Below are 22,630 nucleotides of genomic sequence, written 5' to 3'. Positions count from 1 at the left end.
TTCAGGGGGCATAAGAATGTCATCGTTCAACTGCGCGTTCCGTGAAGATCTTTGATTGCAGTCGTAGCAAAAGCACGCGTAGCACAAGTAGTCCGTCTTACTGACAGTCACTGATCTTGCGGGAGTTAAACGTTCCTTCAAAGCATGGATGTCTAGGTCTGTAACTCTGCGAAATTTTGGCTTCTTTAGAAATATTCACAGCTACAGCAAAGAAGAACCTACCAGAAACGTACATCGTTTGGACTTTGTGTCTTGAGTCCCTGATGGGAAATGAGGCAGCCGACGCTTCCGCCCGAGCTCATGTTCATCGGGCCTTCCCACAGAAAGCACATAGGAGGAAAGATGATGTCCCCAAAAAGCACAGCGACATCTTACAACATTACAGGCTAGGCCGAAGAACTTATCCGCCAGCTCTCCCCAGCCTAATTAGGGAAGAGGCAGTAACACTCAGGAAGTTGCAAACAAACACTTACGTTCACGGTATGTTACTTCGCCGTATCTCACCGACTGAGCACTCGTACATCTGCAAGTACTGTGATGTCCCGGACACTCTATGCGATATGGTACGGGGATGTATACAAAACCTTAACACCTCTGCACTAACCGAAGAGCACTGGGAGGTCAAGCTATCGGACCCAGACCTGAAGAATCAGCGAAGCCTGGTTCAACGGGCACGAGACACGGCGAAGGCCCGCAGCTACCTGGAATAAGGAGGCCGCCCACCTTGGGAGCACAGTGCGCTTGCTGAAAATAAACGTTTATTTTCTCTCTCTCTCTCTCTCTTGCAATAATTAAGCTTCTTGTGCTTCGCAAGGTAGTCGCCACAATGCACTCACTCAGAGCTATACTTTCTCGCCATGAGACGCACAGGAGGAGTAGAGTAAGAGCAAAGCACAAGAACTATCCGCGCCGAATGAAGTGTGAACAGCGCACCGAACGCGCGGCCAGTTCAGGCCGTCTGCTGCCGACATCTAAAATAGGCAAGCGCATCCGGTTACCGATAGTTTTGCTTTTCTTTCCTTTGACATTCCATATTTTCCTTTGCCACTGGATGATGATGATGATCAAAACTTTATTTCTCCCAAAAGAGAGGACCGACCCAGAGATCGGTTACGCTGCTTAGAGGAGGTCAGCGGGAACGCCTTGGGACGCCGCGGCCTCCACTGCGCGTGAGATTACCCGGCGTTGCTGTGCCGAGTCGGTGGAGCGCCACGTTCATGCTTTCCACTGATCGCAACTGGCGCAGCGCAGTTTCTCTGGCAGAAGCGTGCGTGAAGCGAGCACTCATACCTCCCTTATAGAGCATTCATCTTGCTTCCGTCTCCGCCGTGTTATCAGCATATCTGCGATGCGAACAGAGGGCAGATAGAATAGCGAAGCTCCAGCGCACGTGCGTTCAAGTCACCCGAGAGGTGTAGCTGTTTCAAACTCAATCGGTCTGAGGACGCGAAAACGAGCTCTCACTGCGCCGTGTCTTACAGCGAGCATCTCGGGTGCGCGCGCGCCTGCTTGGTAGCCCCGCGCTCGTGGCCGCTGCAGTGACCAAATAATTACAAAATAACGTCTTCAGTGCCGCCGACACTTTTTTCGGTACTACTGGCCTTTTAATAAAAAGAAATTCAATCCTGCCTGCATTTTACACACTTGCTGGGCAAGAAGTCGGAATTGCCAATCCTTGCCTAAGGGTCTCATTGGAGGGGCCGTAACTATCAGTGCAACGACATTATGCAACATGTTTTCAATGATTGTGAAAGCTGATGTGGAGGAGAAAAAAATGTTTTTTTTTGGAAAAGAAAAATGGAAAAGAAATATAAAAATGGTTTTTTTTTAATTGTCGTCAGAATTTTCCACTGTTCGGTGTTTTCCTGAACTTAGCCCGATCGTATCTCTTTACTGAAAAGTTATATAAACATAAGATTCGGCAGTTTGGTAGATAAGTATGCAAAGAACGTCACGCGGATTTTTTTTTGCTCTGCTACAAGGCTTGTTTGAGATAAAAGACCTTCAAAGTAAAGAAAATAACGTTTGCTGGGCCAATTTTGAGGTTTTTTTATAAAACCATCTGCACTACACATAAAAACCAAAAATACCTGAGCAGAAACAAAAGCATGCATATATTTAGTTACAGAAATTTCAGCTACCTAACTTTTATATATTTTGTGCAATTCATAACGAAAGTTGGCCAAAACAGCAGAGCGGATGAGCGCTCCACTCCACCTCTTCGTCATTAATGATTTCCTGTGGTTCTAAAAATCTTTTTCGTCAAAACAAGTTGCGGATCTCTTCTTTCCACTCATCAGGCAATAATATATAAAATTTTGAAATAAATTTGACAGGTTGACCAGCCATCGTTTGTTCGATCTTAGGTGGAATCACCCTGCAGGAACTTTTCTTTACAGCTCCTTATGTTTGGAGAGGTGCAAGACTAAAACAAGCTCTTAAAGAAGCCCTTATATGGCAAGAGAGTAAAACAACATTTCACTCTCTCGTTGGATGCAGGAGTAGAACAGGCACTTTACTCTCTCTCGTCAGGAGGAGTGAAAGGCCTTTTCACTCCTCCTGGCAAAATAGAGTAAAGCGCCTCCCTGTAGAGAGAGTATAATGAGATCTGTGGGAGTAACACAGCTCTTTAACTCTCACTGCAGGAGTTTCAGTTTTTAGAGTGTAGAGTGAGGCGTGATACGTTGGCTATCGCTTTGTCTGTTATTGGATATCCTTAGCGACCATAGGAGAGTCTCGGGAATGGAAGTTAGCAGGGGGATAGGAAAGCCTGCTTGTCGAAGACGGTGCACTTGGTGCGTAAAACTGCAATTGACCTGGTGGTGACAAGGGCAAGTTAAGGCTGCGTTTAGGCAGGAATTCGCGATGCTTCGCTTGACCAATTTGGAATGCGCGGACGTGAAAGCAAGAAGTCTTTTCTTTGACCGTGGCTCGTACCGCCAACAGACATGGTCAGACGAAAAATGTATATCGAGATCCAGGAATCATAGCCTGTCGTCAGAAGGAAACTCAGAAGTTAATTCCAGTCGCTGCATTTCACGCCGAAATACGTCAAAAATGTCACCAGTGGTTCGTCGAGGGTTATTTTGATCGAATTGGTAAACAACTAAAAAATCGTCACGTAGCGGAACATCTTAACTGTGCTTGTCTAGAGAAGCTTAGCCGAGACTTCTGTCATACCGTGCGAGTAAAAGGTCGCTAAGAACCGGAGCAAGCACGAGCCAATGCACACTCCTCCACGCTGGGTGTAAAAGGGGTCCTTGTAAAGTACGAAGGTCGACTGTAGGTAAAAGTGCAGTAGTTCCAGAAACCTGTCAACATGAATTCCACACGCATTCTGATATATTGTGCACCCATAACGCCCAGTGCACTGGATAACTTTATCGCACACGAGGTCGTGAGGCAAGGAATAAAATAAGTCCTTGACATCAACACAGAAGGCGCTTACTCGTATTGGGCACTCAGTCCGCAGGTAATCACTGACGATGGCAGGGCTCTTGATTCGACAGGGGTCATCGATGGGTAGGAATGCCAGAGACCTCTGAAGATAGGATGCAACAGGGCGCTGCCATGAACCGCGCTCGGAGACAATGGCTCTGAAGGGATAAACTTCCTTGTGTGTCTTCATTGAAAAGAACACAGAAAGGCTCAGGCCCTTTGCCGTTTTCACAGACTTTGCCAAGGTAGTTAGTCCCATTTCGTCAGTGCATTGAGCGTAATGGGTGCACGAATTTCAGAATGCGTGTGGAATTCACGTTGACAGGTTTCTGGAACTATTGCACTTTTACCTACAATCGACCTTTGTACTTCGTAAGGACACCTTTTACACCCAGCGTGAAGGAGTGTGCATCGGCTCGTGCTTAGCTCCGGTTCTTAGCGACCTTTTACTCGCACGGTATGACAGAAGTCTCACGGCTAAGCTTCTTCAGACAAGCACAGTTAAGGTGTTCCGCTGCGTTGACGATTTTTTAATTGTTTACCAATTCGATCAAAATAACCGTCGACGAACCACTGGTGACATTTCTGACGTATTTCGGCGTGAAATGGAGCGACTGGAATTAACTTCTGAGTTTCCTTCTGACGACAGGCTGCGATTCCTGGATCTCGAAATAAATTTTTCGTCTGCCCATGTCTGTTGGCGGTACGAGCCACGGTCGAAGAAAAGCCTTCTTCCTTTCACGTCCGCGCATTCCAAATTGGCCAAGCGAAGCATCGCTAATTCCTGCCTAAAGGCAGTCTTAAGTCGCTCTTGTCACCACCAGGTCGATTGCAGTTTTACGCACCAAGTGCACCGTCTTCAGCAAGCAGGCTTTCCTATCCCCCTGCTAACTTCCATTGCCGAGACTCTCCTAAAGTCGCTAAGGATGCCAATAACAGACAAAGCGATAGCCAAAGTATCCCGCCTCACTCTAGCACGGCTGTTACTCTCTACGTAGATGAGGTTTCGCACAGGCTAAAGAAAGTGCCAGGCAAAATAGGTGTAACAGTTGTTTTCTGCGCACGCGGCAAGCTGGCCGGGCTGTGCCGCAGGGTTAACATTGATGGACCTCAGAAACAAGCATGCATTAAGAAACACGCTACGCGCTGTGTTGAATGGGTTTCAGCTATTGTGTATAAGATGCCATTCACTTGTGGGCGCTGTTACATCGGCCAAACAGGCCGACGCATAAATGATCGGCTGAGGGAGCACGCTTACTCTCTTAAAGGCTCTGTCCCCAGCCACCTGGCTGACCACTGAAAAAATTGTGGTTGTCAGCCGATTCTTGATAAGTGTGTTGTCATGGGGCGCTATCACAAGCAGCGCGAACGCGAGATTAGCGAGGCCTTTCACATTGAACAGCACGATGTTTCTTGTGTTAGCGTACCCTCAATTTCGCTTCATGGCTGTGAAATTAGATATCTGAGGTCCAATGATTTGACAGGTTCTTGATAATGTTTGCCGGTTGGCCTTTATCACACGTATGTGCACTTTGCCTTATGTTTGTGTTTCTGCGCAGATACCTGTGTCCTACATATTGCACGTGTTTTTGCAATAAACATTGGTTGTTAGTTCAGCGCCGTGTACGTGTCCTCTTCTCGTCCCGTGTTTAGCGCTGTTTTTATTCTTCGGTTACCATGCAGCACCAACCAGCCCAATCAAGCACACGGTTACTATTCGATTCGTTATTCGAAATTTTCGAATATTCCCACACACCTAATAAAAAACGATGTACACGAGATAGTGCACGCCCCAAACCACAACAACAAACCGACTTTTTGTTCGGGTTTTCATTGAATTAAGTTCAGTTGACAGTCCAGCATCCTTCCTCTTCCTGTCTCTTTCTTCTTGTCTCGGCTTCTTCTGCTTTCTTTTGGTGCTGCTGGCATTTCCTTACCAAGAACTATGTACCAGCTTGCACAATAAGACACCCTAATAAACGATGGCAACTAGGGTGCCTCGATACCCGCGCGCTCCGCTGAGGGTGAGGACAGTCGCGTCGTCTGCTACGACGATCGCCATTGCGCCTCCCGCCGCAGCTAGATAGCATGCGAAACGCGCTATACAACGCACTTGCAGAGGACAAATGCGTCCGGAAATAAGTACACGCTAGCGAACTTTTCCTTTTTCTTTTCTTTTTAAAAGTTTGGACAGTTTTTAGTGCTGTTCTTGCGTAAGTGCTTATTAAGGGAGCAGGTAATTCATGTACGCTGACGGCCAGTGCATGTGTTATGCGCTAGAGGTAGATGTAGACTTTGTTACGTTGAAAACGAATCCTCTTCCTTACGTCGGAAACGACAGAGTTAACTCTGAAGCCTTACTTAATTTCATCGTACACTCTGCATTCCAAATACACAAAGAATCGTTTAAAGTATTTATATACATGTCACCAGCAGCAGCAGTATATATATATCCCAACGCGCGCACTTTAGTGATGCGAAGCTACCGAAGCGCGACTAAGGCGGCTTATTTTGCTAAGTGTACAAAGAATTTACTCGTTTATTAAAAATGCCGTCATACACATTGTACACAGGATTATTGCTGACATTTCTTGCTCCTCATCTGGGGCCGCATTTGAATCGGCACTCGAGTTACACCTTGAGTCCCTATCAGAATGATGAATACGTGTTTATTATGCCATAAACCTTTGCATACACACGAGTATATGTGTGTTTTTTCTTTTGTATCTGCAGTTTTCTTTTTTTTTATGCCCGATTGCGTGCCCATGTTAGTGAGTGTTTCCAATACTGTTCTGCATTTTGCGCTGCATATCCACTGCGTCGTTTATTTGTCTTTTTAATTAAAATTCGGCAGATCCCACGTACCGTGGAAATCGATGTTATGCGAAGCATGCGCAGGATGGTGACTGTGGCATAATCGCTCACATTGAGCGAAACGTTACGGAATGACGCTAGAGAAATTTTGAAGTGGTATACGCACACTCATACGTTGAAGAGTTGCATATGTATTACATACCCAGTTGTTTACAGTTGCGTAACGATGCCAACAGCAACATGGGTGCTACCAACACGAGACGCGGTAAGCTGATATGTAGTGCTTATATTCTTCAATACTGCATAGCGCGAATCCGAACAAGACAAAGAAGGAACACAGATGCGCGGGACAGGCGTTACTCGCAACTAAGCTCCATTCAGCAAAGTTCCCTAGCCGAGTGGCACGCGCAGGCGCACTGCACGTACGTTACAGCCACAGTTGCAGTTACAGCTGCTATGCTTATACTTGTTCGTTATGACGTAGAACGCACGCACGCACGGAGAACAAACACACGCACGCACGAACCAACGTGCATGTGTGGAAGGGGTTCTTGACAGTTCTTGAACAAGGTCATCATCACCGTGATCAGTGAGCCCCAGCAGCTGGACCGGACTTGTTTTTCGAATTCGTTCGTGATCGCGGTTACGACGGGTCTGCGATGAAGTGCGAGGTATAGTACAGCTGGTGGAAATCCTGGATGCCTCTTACGACGAAATGATCTATGATGCCTCCTGTCCTGGACGTGGCAGCGATGTATTTTGATGCCCTGTCCACATCCAAGCCGTCTTTCTAGCAGTATAAGGGCCAGGCGTTGTTGGGTTTGATAAATCAATGTTGAAGTAACCCGTAATGATCAGAGGCCTGGTTCTCTCGGCAGATTTATTGTAGGAAGCATTGATCCCGGTTTTTGCGTAATCCACGTGGTCCATGTTGCGGACCACGTGGAGGAGTGGATGGCAGTTGAGCGTCTTCCAGGGTTGTTCTGTCTTCAGCTTTCTCACTTTCCTTGCGTCCGCCGTGGTGGTGTAGCGTTTACGGTGCTCGGCTGCTGACACAAAGGTCGCGGGTTCGATCCCGGCCGCGGCGATCGAATTTCTATGGAGGCAAAATGCTAGATGCCCGTGTGCTGTGCGATCTCGGTACACGTTAAAGAATACCAGACGGTCAAAATTTCCGGAGCCCTTCGCTACGGCGTCTCTCATAATCATATCGTGGTTTCGGGACATAAAACCCCAACAATTATTATTATCACTTTCCTTAGGTGTCACGGTGTGTGTGTTCGCAGTTACTGTGTTTGTTGAGACTCTGTATCACCGGTGGCACATAGCCACAAAACATGAACTCTGGTATGCCGGTCCTAAGGCAGGGATTACAAAGCAAAGATATGTTGAAATTGTGTGAAAAACGAAGACAGTGGCCACCAGAGATGTTTATACTAACGCAAGTGGACTTTTGCGCGCATGTCACACAGGCCAGCGTGGAGAGGGCGTTGTGGGCGCTGAAGTTTGTTACAGCGAAAGCCGTCATGAGATCACAACAGCCGATTTTGGCGTCAGAGTTGTCCGCCGGTGTCCGTAACCGCTATTGCAGGAAATAAGAATAAATGAAATGAGAAACAAATTTCTAGGATCGGATGGAGTTTTAACCCGCGCCCTCTGCGTATCAGTCGAGTATTCCACCACAGTGCCACGCTGGTGCTTGTAACTCCCTCGCAAAAGTGCTCTATACAGGCGTCATGCCGGGCAAGGAATCGTGTTAACATATGTAATATAGCGTGACAGAAGACTAAAATAACAACCTGGCGTCACACAATGCGGCAACATGAACAAATATCCGTAAATTACACGTCATACAGAAAAGGTCGGTTCCTACTATTGCAAATGTTGCTTATCGCAGTCACACCACCCCCATATATCATGACACGAATCTACTAACTCTACCAGAATACTACCGTGCAATGTTTGTGAAACGCTGCCAGGCAGGATGAAAGAGCGACAACTTTTTAGGAACCATTGCCGAACTGCAACGTTCTTTATAATGCCCGTTTAATTCACACGTGGTTTATTCCACGCACACGCACTAACTACGGTAAACAAATGCTGCGCTTTCTCTTGCCCTTTCATCTGCCATCTGAGTGAAATTCAAATGACACATACGTATTATTCTTTTTTTTTCACTGCCTGTCTGTATTCAATGTGTTGTTACTTCGACTTATAACTGTAATCTATTTACGAATTTTCTTTGTTTCTCAAGCATTCTTTCACATTTAGCTGTACATGTTTTGGTACATGTACATTCCCAATCTGACTGTGGTGCTAGGCTAGTATTTCTTGCATTGTTACACAATCTCAATGACTTCGTATATATAAGGGAATAAGTAAGATAATTTGTACTTTTTTTCAGTTTGATCTCTTGAGTTTATTATGTTCAATCTGTAGGCTTCATTAGACTTGCAGAAACTGTCACTAAGATTGTTTGTACATTTTCATCGTAATAAACATATGCCGCCCATTTGTAAGGTGTCATTGTCCCAGTCAAGCCCATTAGAGGCTTTTTGACCACGGCCCTCAGCATCGCGAATGTTGGACATAAACGTTGTTGTTTTTGTAGTTGTTGAATTGCGAAACGAGTCTGTCGTTGAAGGTTTCCGACCCGTTACAAAGGGCTCAGCCATAATTCTTCATCGTCATCCGCCACAGCACAAAGTGATGTGTGGATGGCGACACAGATGTGTAGCGGGTACCACGATTCTCTGAAGAATGACAAAAAATAGCGTAGTGGGTGCTTCTCTACTTCAGAAAAATTACGATCATTTATGGCGTAATGGGTACCTTGCATGTGTACTTGTATTAGTTGCCCCAAGAGAGTCTACAAGGGCTCTAGAAAGGCCGCTTTTCCAGCTTTCGCTTTGACTGTGCCGTGTGTTCCGCTTAGGCCTGGCGACATTTTTATCGAAACAGTGGTCTCGCACACCAGAGAGTACTTTCAATTACGTGCTGCTTCTGAGGTCGTGCTCAGGCCCTTGACACAAAGAACTGATCCCGCTAAAACAACGTAATTGACTTTTCAGAAAATAAATACTATGACTTTGAAGGGCATATACTGCTTTGTGCTAGTTGATAGGAATACGTGGTACAGTTACTTCCGCTCCTCTGAAGAACGTGGGAAGAACGTGCTTTACCCTTGTCCCACTTTCTTAAGAGGAGGGCTAGTAACTATATCACAAATCTGATGGTTTTTATGATTACCTTAAGTTCAAATTTTTGCATAAAAAACCGTTACGAAGCGTTACGGAACAATTTTTTTTTCGTTCCGGATCAGAAACGGTATGGAACTTTTCGCGGTGGAACGAAACTAAAACCGAAACGAAAAACATTTCCTTACTACACCCTGCTGCAAACAGTGAGAGATGAGCGCGAGCGCGGTTCGTGTTTGTGCGCGGCGGTTTACTGTGCATGCCTTGTGGGGTCTGAGCGATAACGCAGCCGCTCTCGGAACACACGGAGACAGTTCACGCGGTCGTGCAACAAACGTGGACCTTATTAAACACTCCTTTACATACGGCGAACTCGCCGGCCGAATCCTCTCCAAACTAGTAACACGCTAAAACATATACGCAGACAGTTAATACTGGGAAAACATAACACACACTCAAGACAACATAAGACATACAATACACCATAACATAAGACAACATAAGACATACAATACAATACACCACGAATGCGGCGCCGCCGATGCACGACTCACCACGAGGGCCCGATGGAAGCGAGCCACGGTATCGTCCCTCGGACCCACCGCGGCAGACGTCCATCCACGCACGCCGCCACCCCCAAAAGAGACTCTTTGCTGTTTCTATGCGCCGGCCTAACTTTTCCGTGGCAGCGCTGCCGGCGCCACCGCGTTAATCCCAACGCGTGTGAGCACAGTGCCACTGCTTGCTCGACGGCCGCTGCGGCCTCTCCGCGAGACGCGCGTGCATCTATATAGCAACAGCGCCGAGCGAGCGTGCCCGAAGCTCGAAGTCCACATTCACATCGAGTAGTGTTTACTGTGCTATCGGCGAATGCGGCCGGTGAACTCGAGTTACAGCCAGCGACCCTGACCTTGGCCGGTCGTCTCTGTTTACGCGCCAAGCACTTGCGTTGCAAACACAGCGGCCGCGCCCAAGTTACGGCAGTCGCCTTTACAAGGGGTGATAGTAACCCCACAGCCTCCACTCAGCGCGCATGCGCGACGGCTCGACATGTTCCGCCAGCTGAATTATGAATCGGGAAGGGTGACGGAGACTGCCGTCCGTATATTAAACACGTTAGGAAGACCCAGAGAGATTATTCTGCTCGTCTGGGCACCAGCTCACCAGGGACTTAGAGGGAACGAGGAGGCTCATTCGGTCGCCCGAGGTCTCACTTACCGGTCGACCCCCGGAACCTCACCAGTTACCGAACTTCGAAAAAGAAGTGAGGATATGCTCGCATATCATGAAATCGTAACACAGTACAGGCTGAATCGGCAAGTATACCCAGGTGCGGATAGATCGCTCAATAAGAAAGACGAGGTTATGTGGCGAAAGTTGCAGACGGGGGTTTTTCCAAACCCCGTACTTTACAGCAAGTGGCACCCAGAAGTTTTCCGGTCCCAGTGCAAATTTTGTGATGAGGCAGCGAATTTGGTCCACATGGTGTGGACATGTCCGAGTCAGAACGATGGTTCCCACACACTAGAATCCTGGGAGGCCCTGCTCCGCAACCCAGACCCCAACGTACAGCGGGACCTCATCAGTCAAGCCCTTGCTGCTGCCGTGTCTCAAGGGATTCCGGCCGACGGCTAGGGGCGACGGGCAATGCCTGATGTAATTGACTGATTTTAAAAATAAAGTTTTTTTTCTCTCTCTCTCTCCATCAGCTGCCTCGAAGGCAGCGCCGCTTTTTAGCGTGCAACGCCTTTTACCTCGTAAGCAGCAAAGAATAGAGCGGGGATGGATATACGTAATTTTGAGCATTCATCATGGTGTATCAGACTAGGTAAGGCGGTTGTTAGTGCCATCCCAGTGTTGACTGTCTCTGCTCCTGCCTCTCAGTTTTCTTCATTTTTCGACGTGTTAGTGGCTTTTGTCGAATTTAAGTAGGTAGGTACGGCACAGTGAACGGCTCCAAGGCTCTTCCGTCAGGCAGCGCGACACACCGGTCTTTTGCGACATTTACATGCGACATAAAAATATAAATCTTACCCAGATCGCGAAAATGATATTTGAATGTGTCACTATAATTCACGGTCTTTTAATTTCCTCCAGGATCTAATCGCACGTTCTGACCTGCTGTCAGTCCCTTTAAACACCTCCGCTGTTGAAAGTCGTTCGTGTGCTGCAAATACCATCATTTCCGCGGTGTCGTGTTTACTCAACTGCAGCAAAAATACTCACCTTCGAATTGTCGTATCCACAATAGCAGCTGCATACACGACTGGCTCCCAAGACTTGTGGACGGACTCAGTGAGCAGCTCTTTTTTTATGAAAGCTTGTATGCCTCCACCCAGGGACACCTTGGAATATTGAACGACACAGTTAGAGGCTCTCCGCGGCTTCTCGTAGATAAATTGCTGATACAGCCCTCAGGGCACTCACAGTTAGGTAGCAAACAATTCTCATCACAAGCTGGTAAGAGTGCGAACCGGACACACCATTGGGTTTCAGTGCCGCCATATTGGGCGGTTAACCTTTGTGTGTTTCTTCTTTAACAGCTAAACGAACAGTGTTACGGTAGACGCATGCGCATGAAAGCGGTTGGGTTGGTACATACCATGTGTCATAGCCTTATTAATTCATGGCTTTATTAGATGTGAAGCATCTTATAGCGGTGTTCAATCCGGTGGTGGTGGTGGTGGTGTGCGGCGTGACCACCCTCACTGCGCATGCGCAAACCCTCTCCACTTCCCCTCTCCCTCCCTCTCTCCACATCTCCTCTCCCCTTTCACCCTCACCATTCCCCCTCTGAAACGCGGGCTGAAACACTGCTTCGCATCGCCTCATGATCCCCTTTTGTTCCATGGCCTTAATTAATAAAGATGGCGGCGCCCATATGTCTTAGGTAAACTGGTTTTTTTTAGGCAAATAGACTATTTTACCTAAGACATATGGGCGCCGCCATCTTGCGCTGTTAACCCGGTCTTTTCTTGTTTTCTTGTCTATACAGGTACGTGTTGCTTAACTGGGTGTCAATGAAGATCCGCTGAAGATGCATAGTACAGCCGCCCGTTTTTTTTTAAACCTGAACGCGCGAGAAAACCGCCGAATTGATAAGCGCCGTACAACAGAGCACAGCACCGAAATGAACGAGAATACGCGCATGCGTGCTAAAAGCAGTCCTGCGCAGCTGTTGTCTCCTTGGACTTTCCGGGAACCGGACAGGAGACCTGCTTGTTTTGAACACCGCTATCGTGATCCTTCTTTGCTTCTCTGAACGCTGCCACCAAGTTATAAAGAAATGATCAAGTGTTCGTGCTTCAGATGGATGGGATGCGATCACACCCGCTAATTATACTACGTGCGTGTCAGCATTTTTAAAGCGGAGCTATTAAGCTTTTTGTTAGGCCGTGCTGAGTCAACAAGAAACTCATCATCAGTGGCCGGCGCTCGCTCTGGCTCTCTTCGTCCTCTCCATGGTCGTAGTCAGTATTCATGGTTAGTGAAGACAATCAAACCCAGCAATGCTAAGATCAAACTACATAAGACCATACTAATTAAAATACTCGTAATTACGGCTGTGCCAGCAAAGAGAGCGTTAATTAAGATGCCGCTAATTAATATGATCATAAATAAAATAGTGTTAATAAAAAATTCTAAATAAAACTGTATTAGTTAGTACATGGCATCGCTAATTAATACATTGCTGATTCGGACCGTGCTAAGTAAGACCGATAATTAGGACTTGCTTATTAGCAAGGTCTGCATTACCGTGACGCTAGCTTGCAAGGTCTTAACTAGCATGATCTTAATTAGAAGTTCCTAATAGTACGGTCCAAAAAGCGAGGTCTTAATTATCACGACACTAATTAAGAAGATTCTTATTAGGTAGGGCTTAGTTAGTGAGGACCTAGTTATATGATCATAATTAGCAACGTCTAGATTAGCCAGATTTTAATTAGCATGGTCTTAACCCTTTACTGCACATTGTTGCATTTAAGCAACATACCGAAAATGGTCATTAAAACAAAACGAAAGCTTCTTTGAAGCCGCCTGTGCACGTTATTGCATCTCTGCAACATTGAAAATGTCAATGTCTTTTGTTGCTTGCCATCACTGCTCATCCCGTGCAACTATTCCGAAAACATTCATTGCAGACGTTCGTGCAGTGATACAGGTAAGTTTTGCCACTTATAGGCTCCGTGCAGACGCAACTCCGCAGCCCGAGCGAAGGCGTCCCTAGCGGCAAGAAGCGCAGATTTGGTGGGATGCTTTCACGCGCTCGCAATGGGGTGAAATCGAGGAACTATGTCTTTTACGATGACTACACTTTTCGTGCTTTTCGCGCTTGGCCAGTGACCAGAGCGACGGTCCATCCGCGTTATCAACGCGATCAGTCAGCCGCAGGTGGTGGACGCTAAGAACAATATAGCATAAGCCATAAAGCATCGCTCCGCGATTGCACCCCTGCTCGCTCCACGCTCCCGCTGTGATGGCGCGAGGTATTTTCGCGGGGAGATCATTTTGTGTCGGTTGAGCTGTTCGTAGGAATGCTGAACTCCAGGAATAATTGCTGCGTTGTTGGGTGCAATGGCACCTACAGGAATTCTCCGGGCACGCGTTTTTACCAGTTTCCATTTAGAGAAGTCGGCGCAGCAAATGCAGAGCCATGGCCGTGCGATGGAAAGCGTTTTTTTTTTTCATTCAGCCGCCGTGACAGTGCAATTGCTGGTATCGCCAGTTTCAAGCTGCCGCTGAGTTCGCTGCGAAGGCAATACGCTGTGATTGTTTAGCGAGCGAGGTGGCCCGCGTTGCACGTGCGCAGTTTCGCTCAACGGGCTCGTCACCTCCGTTGTCTTCCCCCAGCTCATGCATTTTATGTTGCCGCGTTCGCCTGAGGATAGACGAGGTCTGGCGAAAAGAAGCACACGTGCTAACGCTACGTTCTCTGACACCTGCTAACAATTTGACGTCTTTTCAAAGCAAACGGGAAAGAAAACGCCCCAAGCGAAGCACCAAAGCACGGCGCATTGGCTTGCCGCCGCCTGCGTCGTCTGCTCCCTTATCCCGCCAAATTTGCTGCCGTGGCCGCTTTGGCGCTGAAGGCAGCGCGCGATTGTGGCGGCTCCTAACGTGTGCACAGTGCCCATAAGTGCATTGCCTAACGCAATAAAGCGCGGGAAAATTTCCTATGCTCTGCTACACATAGTCGTGATTGCGTAATTCCACAAAACATTGTCATCTTGTAATAGTTTGTTCCTGGCGACGGAACGTTGCTTTGTTTCGCAAATGCAACAACGTGTACATGGGGTTCATCTTCCTCAGAAATGGAAATGGGCCCTAAATACGTCTATGGCAGAGTAATTCCTTCTGATAGTGAAGAGAGCGACCTTCCGGGACTGACGACGACCGCGAGTGGAAATTCATTTCGATTCAACATGTGTGCAGCATATTTTACGTCGTATGCCCAATTTTCTCATAGCAATTTCTTTCTTTCTTTCTTTCTTTCTTTCTTTCTTTCTTTCTTTCTTTCTTTCTTTCTTTGTTTCTTTCTTTCTTTGTTTCTTTATTTATTTATTTATTTATTTATTTATTTATTTATTTATTTATTTATTTTATTTATTTATTTATTTACAACAATAATGTTGCGGGAGACCAGGGCAAAGAAAGCTGAACAATCAGCTTGAGGGTGTCCTGGCCACCCTACACGTATGTCAGCGTAAACGGTGGCTAAAACGACTACAACTACAACAACAAAATGCACACATAATATATTGCACATGGCTCATTTCCATGCAAGAAGGAAGCATGCTTGCATAGACAACATAAAGAAACTCAAAAACTTTTCCTTTGAGAACACAATGAAAACGAAAAGAAATAGAGAACGACGTTTTGAAAGCAAGTTCATGGCAAGGCAGTTAGGTGTATTCGCGCGCTACCGTGTAGCGTCCCGGGTGAACCCTTACGTCTCTGCTTCTACGTTCTAAATTGCGGGCTATGCCGCTAAAACACTGTGCGCCGTGCTGCTGTTTTCTTACACGTTCCACTCGGCATGCCCTCAAGTTCGGAGCGTCCCGGCCTCTTGTTCGCGCGTGATCCTCTACTGCTTCGTTCGTTGACAGAACTCAGAACGTACAATAAAAGTAGTTCTGCCTGCTCTAAAGTTACACAGGCCTTGTTTAGACTGCGGCTGCGTTTAGCTCTATTTTGTGACAAATTTTATTCGCTTCGTTGCGATCTCTTTCCTCCGCCCGAGGTCATCTACGGTGGGCACGGGAACAGTACCTTTGGCATGGCTCTCAACCGCTATGTTTTCACTTCACAGGCGCTACTTATTTCCTGGCTTGCCTGGCTATCTACGGAACCTTATGGCGTCATCAACTCCGACTACCAGCGTTTCGAACTCGTGCTGCCTGATGACACCTTGCTCGCCGCGCCCTTCTTCATGTCTGCTCCTGCGCAAGCCGCCCCCTGCTCCCCCTTATGGTCACCAGTGACATCGCCTATCATCGACTGTATAAGACGCCCGCCGGTCCAGTTCGTCTTCAGTGGGCACGGGAACAGTACCTTTGGCATGGCTCTCAACCGCTATGTTTTCACTTCACAGGCGCTACTTATTTCCTGGCTTGCCTGGCTATCTACGGAACCTTATGGCGTCATCAACTCCGACTACCAGCGTTTCGAACTCGTGCTGCCTGATGACACCTTGCTCGCCGCGCCCTTCTTCATGTCTGCTCCTGCGCAAGCCGCCCCCTGCTCCCCCTTATGGTCATCAGTGACATCGCCTATCATCGACTGTATAAGACGCCCGCCGGTCCAGTTCGTCTTCAGTGGGCACGGGAACAGTACTTTTGGCATGGCTCTCAACCGCTATGTTTTCACTTCACAGGCGCTACTTATTTCCTGGCTTGCCTGGCTATCTACGGAACCTTATGGCGTCATCAACTCCGACTACCAGCGTTTCGAACTCGTGCTGCCTGATGACACCTTGCTCGCCGCGCCCTTCTTGATGTCTGCTCGTGCGCAAGCCGCCCCCTGCTCCCCCTTATGGTCACCAGTGACATCGCCTATCATCGACTGTATAAGACGCCCGCCGGTCCAGTTCGTCTTCAGTGGGCACGGGAACAGTACCTTTGGCATGGCTCTCAACCGCTATGTTTTCACATCACAGGTTGGTGCTACTTTTCCCCTGTACGCTAGGAGAAGCGACAATCCGTGTTTGCTTTTGTTCCCGTGCCCAAGAGTGTTATGTGAAACCGCTTGCGAGTGTTTTTCGGTGGCATTTCTTTTGCTGTGCTCGGGGGACGTTGAATCAAACCCTGGCCCTAACACCCGCTCTGAATCTCTGTTGGACATTGAATCCTTGCCAGCTGATCCCGCTGAGCAGACGAGCCTTATTCTCAGGCTGCTAAAAGACATGCACACGCGTTCTCTGCAAACGTCAAAATTCCAAACTGAGATCACTGCTGATGTCAAGGCCATAAGATCCGGACAAAAATCGCTTGAATCGAAAATCTCTGGTATTATGAAAAGACTGGACGTATTAGAGGAAAAGTCGCTAAATGTGGATGAGGTCACCCTGAAAGTTTCTAGCATGGCAAAAACTATTGAAGAAGTAAACGGTCGGAACAGCCTTCTGGAAGCTCGTCTAAATGAGCTGGAAGACCGGTCGCGCCGTGACAACTTAATTTTCCACGGCCTCCCTGATAGCAGTGAGACGTGGCAAGAAACTGAAGCGCACATAGCAAGAATAATCAAGAGCATTACCGACGCAGTTCCGTCAGACGCCATACAACGTGCGCACCGCCTTGGCTCATTCACACCTAATAAATGCCGTCCTGTTATCGCAAAGTTCACCAGCTTTAAAACAAGAGAAAAACTTCTGTCTCTGCGCAGTCAATTGAAGCAAAAAAACATTAGTATAAGCGAGGACTTCTCGCTCGCTACCCGAACCGCACGAAGAAAACTGATAGCTTTCGGTAAGAGCCAGGCAACTTCCCAACCCTTCAAGCTGCGTTACGACAAATTAATCCTTAACGGAAAATGGTACGTGTACAGCGCCAGTACTGATCAAATTCGAGAAATTCAGAAGCCTAGTGATAATCTAGAGCATTCATTCCCTGTTCCGTCTCGTCCTTCTAACTAGCGACGCGAGAGGGGCAGTGGCTCATTTTCTTTTCCCCAAGTTTCAGTTTTTTATACTAACGTGAGAAGTGCCTCTAACAAACATGATGCTTTATCGGCCGCAATTGACACATGTTCTGCGAAAATCATTGCACTTACTGAAACATGGTTACCTGAGCATGTCACGGACCCTGAAGTGTTCAACAGTGCCGTGCAATTTAGTGTTTATCGCTGTGACCGTACTTTACGTAGTGGAGGTGGCGTCCTTTTGGCTATTTCAAATGACATTCCATCTTCTATTATCTGTACCAACGACGAAATCGAGATAGTATGGGCTTCAATAACACTTGACCACAAAAAATTTGTCCTAGGCGTATGCTATCGCTCACCCTCTGCATCATCTACATTTTTTACGGAGCTGCATGATAGTATTAACCTTGTGCGTACGCGTTTTCCTTCATCACCAATTCTACTTATGGGCGATTTTAATCTTCCAAACATAACATGGGACAATCATACTCCTTTGCACGCTCCTTTTTCATCAACAGCTGGTGACTTTTTAGATTTGTGCTCCGTTTTTTCCTTGTCGCAGCTCGTATCTAAACCGACACGTGAATCATCTAACACTGCAAACACCCTTGACCTGATCTTGACATCCCACCCTGACATTATCTCTGAGATCACGCATCTACCTGGCGTAAGCGATCATTGCATCCTAGCATTTTCCATTAACGTTTCCACACCAAGACCGAAGAAACTCAAAAAAATTATACATGTTTACAAAAAAGCAAACTTCACTGCAATAAACGACGAATTAACTGCATTTCTTGATACTTTCCTACTAAATTTTGAAAATCGATCGGTTCAGCACAACTGGGACATGTTTGCCGCTAAAGTTCAGGAATTGACTGAAAAATACATTCCAACTCGCACCATCACCTCCCATTATAATGCTCCATGGTACAATGCTCATTTAAAGCGCCTATCTAACCGCAAAAAACGCCTATATCGCTCCGCAAAACTCATGCCTACTAATGCACGCTGGTCTGCGTATAAAGCTGCGTTTGATACCTACATAACAGCTCTAAAATATGCTAAATCTAACTTTCTATCCAATGTACTTCCTTCTATGCTAAAGAACAACGTCAAAAAGTTTTGGAGTGTAATAAATCCCTCACGCGATGAACATATAACTCTGGAAGACTCATCAGGCACTCGTATACCAATTGATCAATGCGCTGCAGCTCTTAACAACTCATTTGCAAAAAACTTTTCTGCCTCTAGCAATGATCGCCTACCGCCTGCTCACCAATACGATTATGTTGTTATGCCCCCAGTGACTGTTGACATGGACGGTGTTGGGAAGCTAATTGATTCTTTGCACCATCACTCATCGCCTGGTTACGATTCTGTTAACTCAAAATTTCTAAAAAATATCAAAGATGTTAGTTCTATTATCCTAACTAAACTCTTTCAGCAATCACTGGATACATCTACTCTGCCCACACAATGGAAAATCGGGAAGGTTGTTCCACTTCATAAGCCATGCAATAAAAATTTAGCTGCTAATTATCGTCCCATCTCACTCTTAAGCACTAGCTGCAAACTTCTCGAACATATCATTTTCAAACAACTTGTTAACTTTCTCGACTCCAATGCATTTTTCACACCAGCCCAGCATGGATTTAGAAAAACTTTCTCATGTGAATCTCAGCTCGCTCTCTTCACTCATAAACTGCATCGCATTCTTGATCGTTCATCATTTGCCGATTGCATTTTTTTAGACTTCGCCAAAGCATTTGATAAGGTCTCTCATAAACATTTAATCTACAAATTAAGTCTGCTAAACCTGGATACTAACATTCTTAAATGGATTGAATGCTTCCTATCTAACCGTACCCAATTTGTAACCGCTAACGGCCACAATTCAACACTTCAAAATGTAACTTCCGGTGTGCCCCAAGGTTCAGTACTCGGACCTCTTTTGTTCCTTATTTATATTAACGACCTATCTGCCTCGCTATCATCTAACATTCATTTATTTGCTGACGACTGTGTTATATTTCGTGAAATAACCAGTATTGACGATCATACCCATCTTCAGTCTGATCTAACTGCCGTAACTAACTGGTGTGAAAATTGGTTAATGGAACTAAACGTCACTAAATGTAAAGTCATGCGTGTGTCCCGTTCAACTAACAGCATGCACACTTATTACCTTCATAACGTTCCCCTTGAATTTGTTGACTCTTATAAATATCTAGGTGTACATATAACTACTAACTTATCCTGGAACACTCATATCGACTACGTAATTAGGAATGCTAACCGAACCCTAGGCTATTTACGCCGTAACTTTTCAACTGCACCTTCATCTCTAAAAAAGCTTCTTTATACTACCCTTGTACGACCTAAATTAGAATATGCATGCGCTATTTGGGATACTACTACTGACAAATTGATATCTTCATTAGAACTCGTGCAAAATAATTCAGCTCGCTTCATCTTATGTAACTACAATCGAACTGCAAGTGTATCTGCTATGAAAAACAATCTTTCACTCGCATCACTATCTTCCCGTCGTAAAGTCACGCGTCTGGTTCTTTTTCACAAACTATTCCACCATCCAACTCTCCGTAACGAACTCATTTCACAGCCGCAATACATATCGCCTCGAATCGACCATCGTCACAAGGTTGGCCTTGAAACGTGTCACACAAAAAGCTTCTTTCAGTCATTTATTATTCGATCATCCATTGAATGGAACCACCTTCCCGATGCCATCATATCAATTCATGATAATCACTTGTTTAAAGCCGCTTTAACTAATATTGTATAAACTAATTCTCCTCATTTTTATCTTGTGTGCTTTTGCAACATGAGTGCTTGTTAGCCACCCAGGACTTGATTTCTTTTTTTTCTAGATGTTTTGCAACCTTAGTGCACTATTTATTATTGTTTATCATTTGTCTGTGAAAACGTTAGCTGTCTTTGTTAATTTAGCTAAAACTGTATAGCTAAAACTGTATAACTACATGCCTTTTACTGTAATGTTCTAGCTGCTTTTTGTTCTTCTGTCGTTTGTTTTCTTATTTGTAACCACTCCCCTCTTTAATGCCTTTGGCCCTGGGGGTTTCAATAAATAAATAAAATAAAAAAATAAATAACACAATGGGAGCGACACATCGCCGCAATCATCTTAGGGATTCCTCCTATGCTCCTCGCTGAATTCCAATATTAATGATAAAATTGTTTTACTTTCTCTCCTTCAAATGTTCAAACTGATGTGGAAAGGCGCTACAAGTTTCCTAGCTGTACATAAATCTCCATGACGTACTGTTAGCAGTACGGAAACGAGCCTTGTTCAACAGGCAGAAGCAATTGCTTTCTTTTGTAGCACACAACAACATGAGTGCACCCACTCATTGCCATGTACAAATAAATATTTGAGTTGGCATCGCACTGTGTATATTTCCCTTCAACTTGTTCTTGACTTACTTGTTGTTGCAAATTGGCAACATACCCTTTTTATGCTTATAAAAACTTGCAAAAATCCACCATATTTATTTTCGATGGTAGTACAGCTATTCTTATGCTTCCGTGCTACTCTACGAATAATATTATGACGAAACAAAAGATTGTACAGTAAAGGGTTAATTAGTGTGATTATGACATGACATGGCTTAATTAGCTTGATCTTAGCATAGCTTGGCTTGATTGGCTCGACTAAGCATGAATACTGACTAAGAAAATGAAGAAGAAAACGAACAGAGCCAGAGGGCGCGCTGGCCGCTGATGATAGTTTCTTGTAGACTCCACACGGCATAACGAAAAGCTTTACTGTGCCGCTGTGAGGATGCTGATACCCGTGTAATATAATCAGCGTGTGTAATCACATCCCCTCCATCTCAAGCGCGACCACTTGCCATTTTCTTTATGACTTGATGGCAGCGTTCAGAAAAGAAAAGAAAAAAATTACACCATCTCCCTCTAAAGGGCATCATGAGGCGATGCGAAGCCGGAGCACTTGCACGATCGCGTTTCGTTGGCGTTCGTTGGGCATGCTACCAACCTCCCGTCGTGGAACGCGAAGAGGAACACTACGCGCGTCGCGTCTTCCCTCTAGCCTGGCCGTTAATTCTCACAGGGCGAGCGGCGAACGTGGTCGACAGGCGCGCGAGAGCGCAGCGTAGGAGAGGAGAGTGAGGGGGAGGGGACACGCATGCGCTGGCGCTCATCGCGGCGTTGCGCAGGATAGAATTCCGGCATGTCGAGTCCGCATTTCAGAGGAGTGAACCGAAGCAAGCGCTAGACTGAACGCGCTTGAAGGAGAGGAGACTACACTTGAAGGAGAGGAGACTAGAGGAGGAGAGCAGCGCATGCGCCGAGAGAGCAGAAGCGAGAACGCAGGAGAAGCGCAAGCAGGTGCTGGGAGAGAAGTGGAGAGAGTAACGCGCAGCTGTTGGACAGAGGGAAGGAGGAGAGTTGCGCATGCGTAGTGTGAGTGCGGACGCCAGCGCCGTGGGATATACCCCCGAGCAAGAGATGCTTCGCATCTAAAAGGATGATCGCGGAGCTCAAAAGAAGCGGGGGTGTTGTCCGGTTGCCGAATAAGCCTAGCAGACGACAGCCGTGCAGGACTGCTTATAGTGCGCATGCGCGTCCATTCCGCCGCTGCGCTCCGTCGTACGGCGCTTGTAAACTCGGCAGTCGACACTCACGCGTTCAGCTTTAAAAAAAAAATCACAGCATATCCACGGAGTGAATGATGATGAGTGGGCGAAGCTGCGGAGGTTCATCGGTAAACCGTGAATCTTCCGTGAATTCTGCCCAGTACATCATCACCGACGTGAGATCGGGCGCGTTTATACTAAAGGTTCGATGAGTTATGACGACTTGCAGCTCACTTTAATTTTACATGTACGCTGTGAATTTTCATTGTTTAGAAAACCATTGCTTTAGAAAACATCTGGCGTCTTTCGTTAAGCAGCTGGCGTCTTTTCGTTTTGCTTTAGAAACATCTGGCGTTCTTCCGTTTTGCTTTTACAAAACATCTGGCGTCTTTCGTTGGT

Source organism: Rhipicephalus sanguineus, chromosome 7 (genome assembly GCF_013339695.2).
Source record: "Rhipicephalus sanguineus isolate Rsan-2018 chromosome 7, BIME_Rsan_1.4, whole genome shotgun sequence".
In the NCBI taxonomy this organism is placed as follows: domain Eukaryota; kingdom Metazoa; phylum Arthropoda; class Arachnida; order Ixodida; family Ixodidae; genus Rhipicephalus; species Rhipicephalus sanguineus.
Note: the sequence above shows the minus strand (reverse complement) of the source record.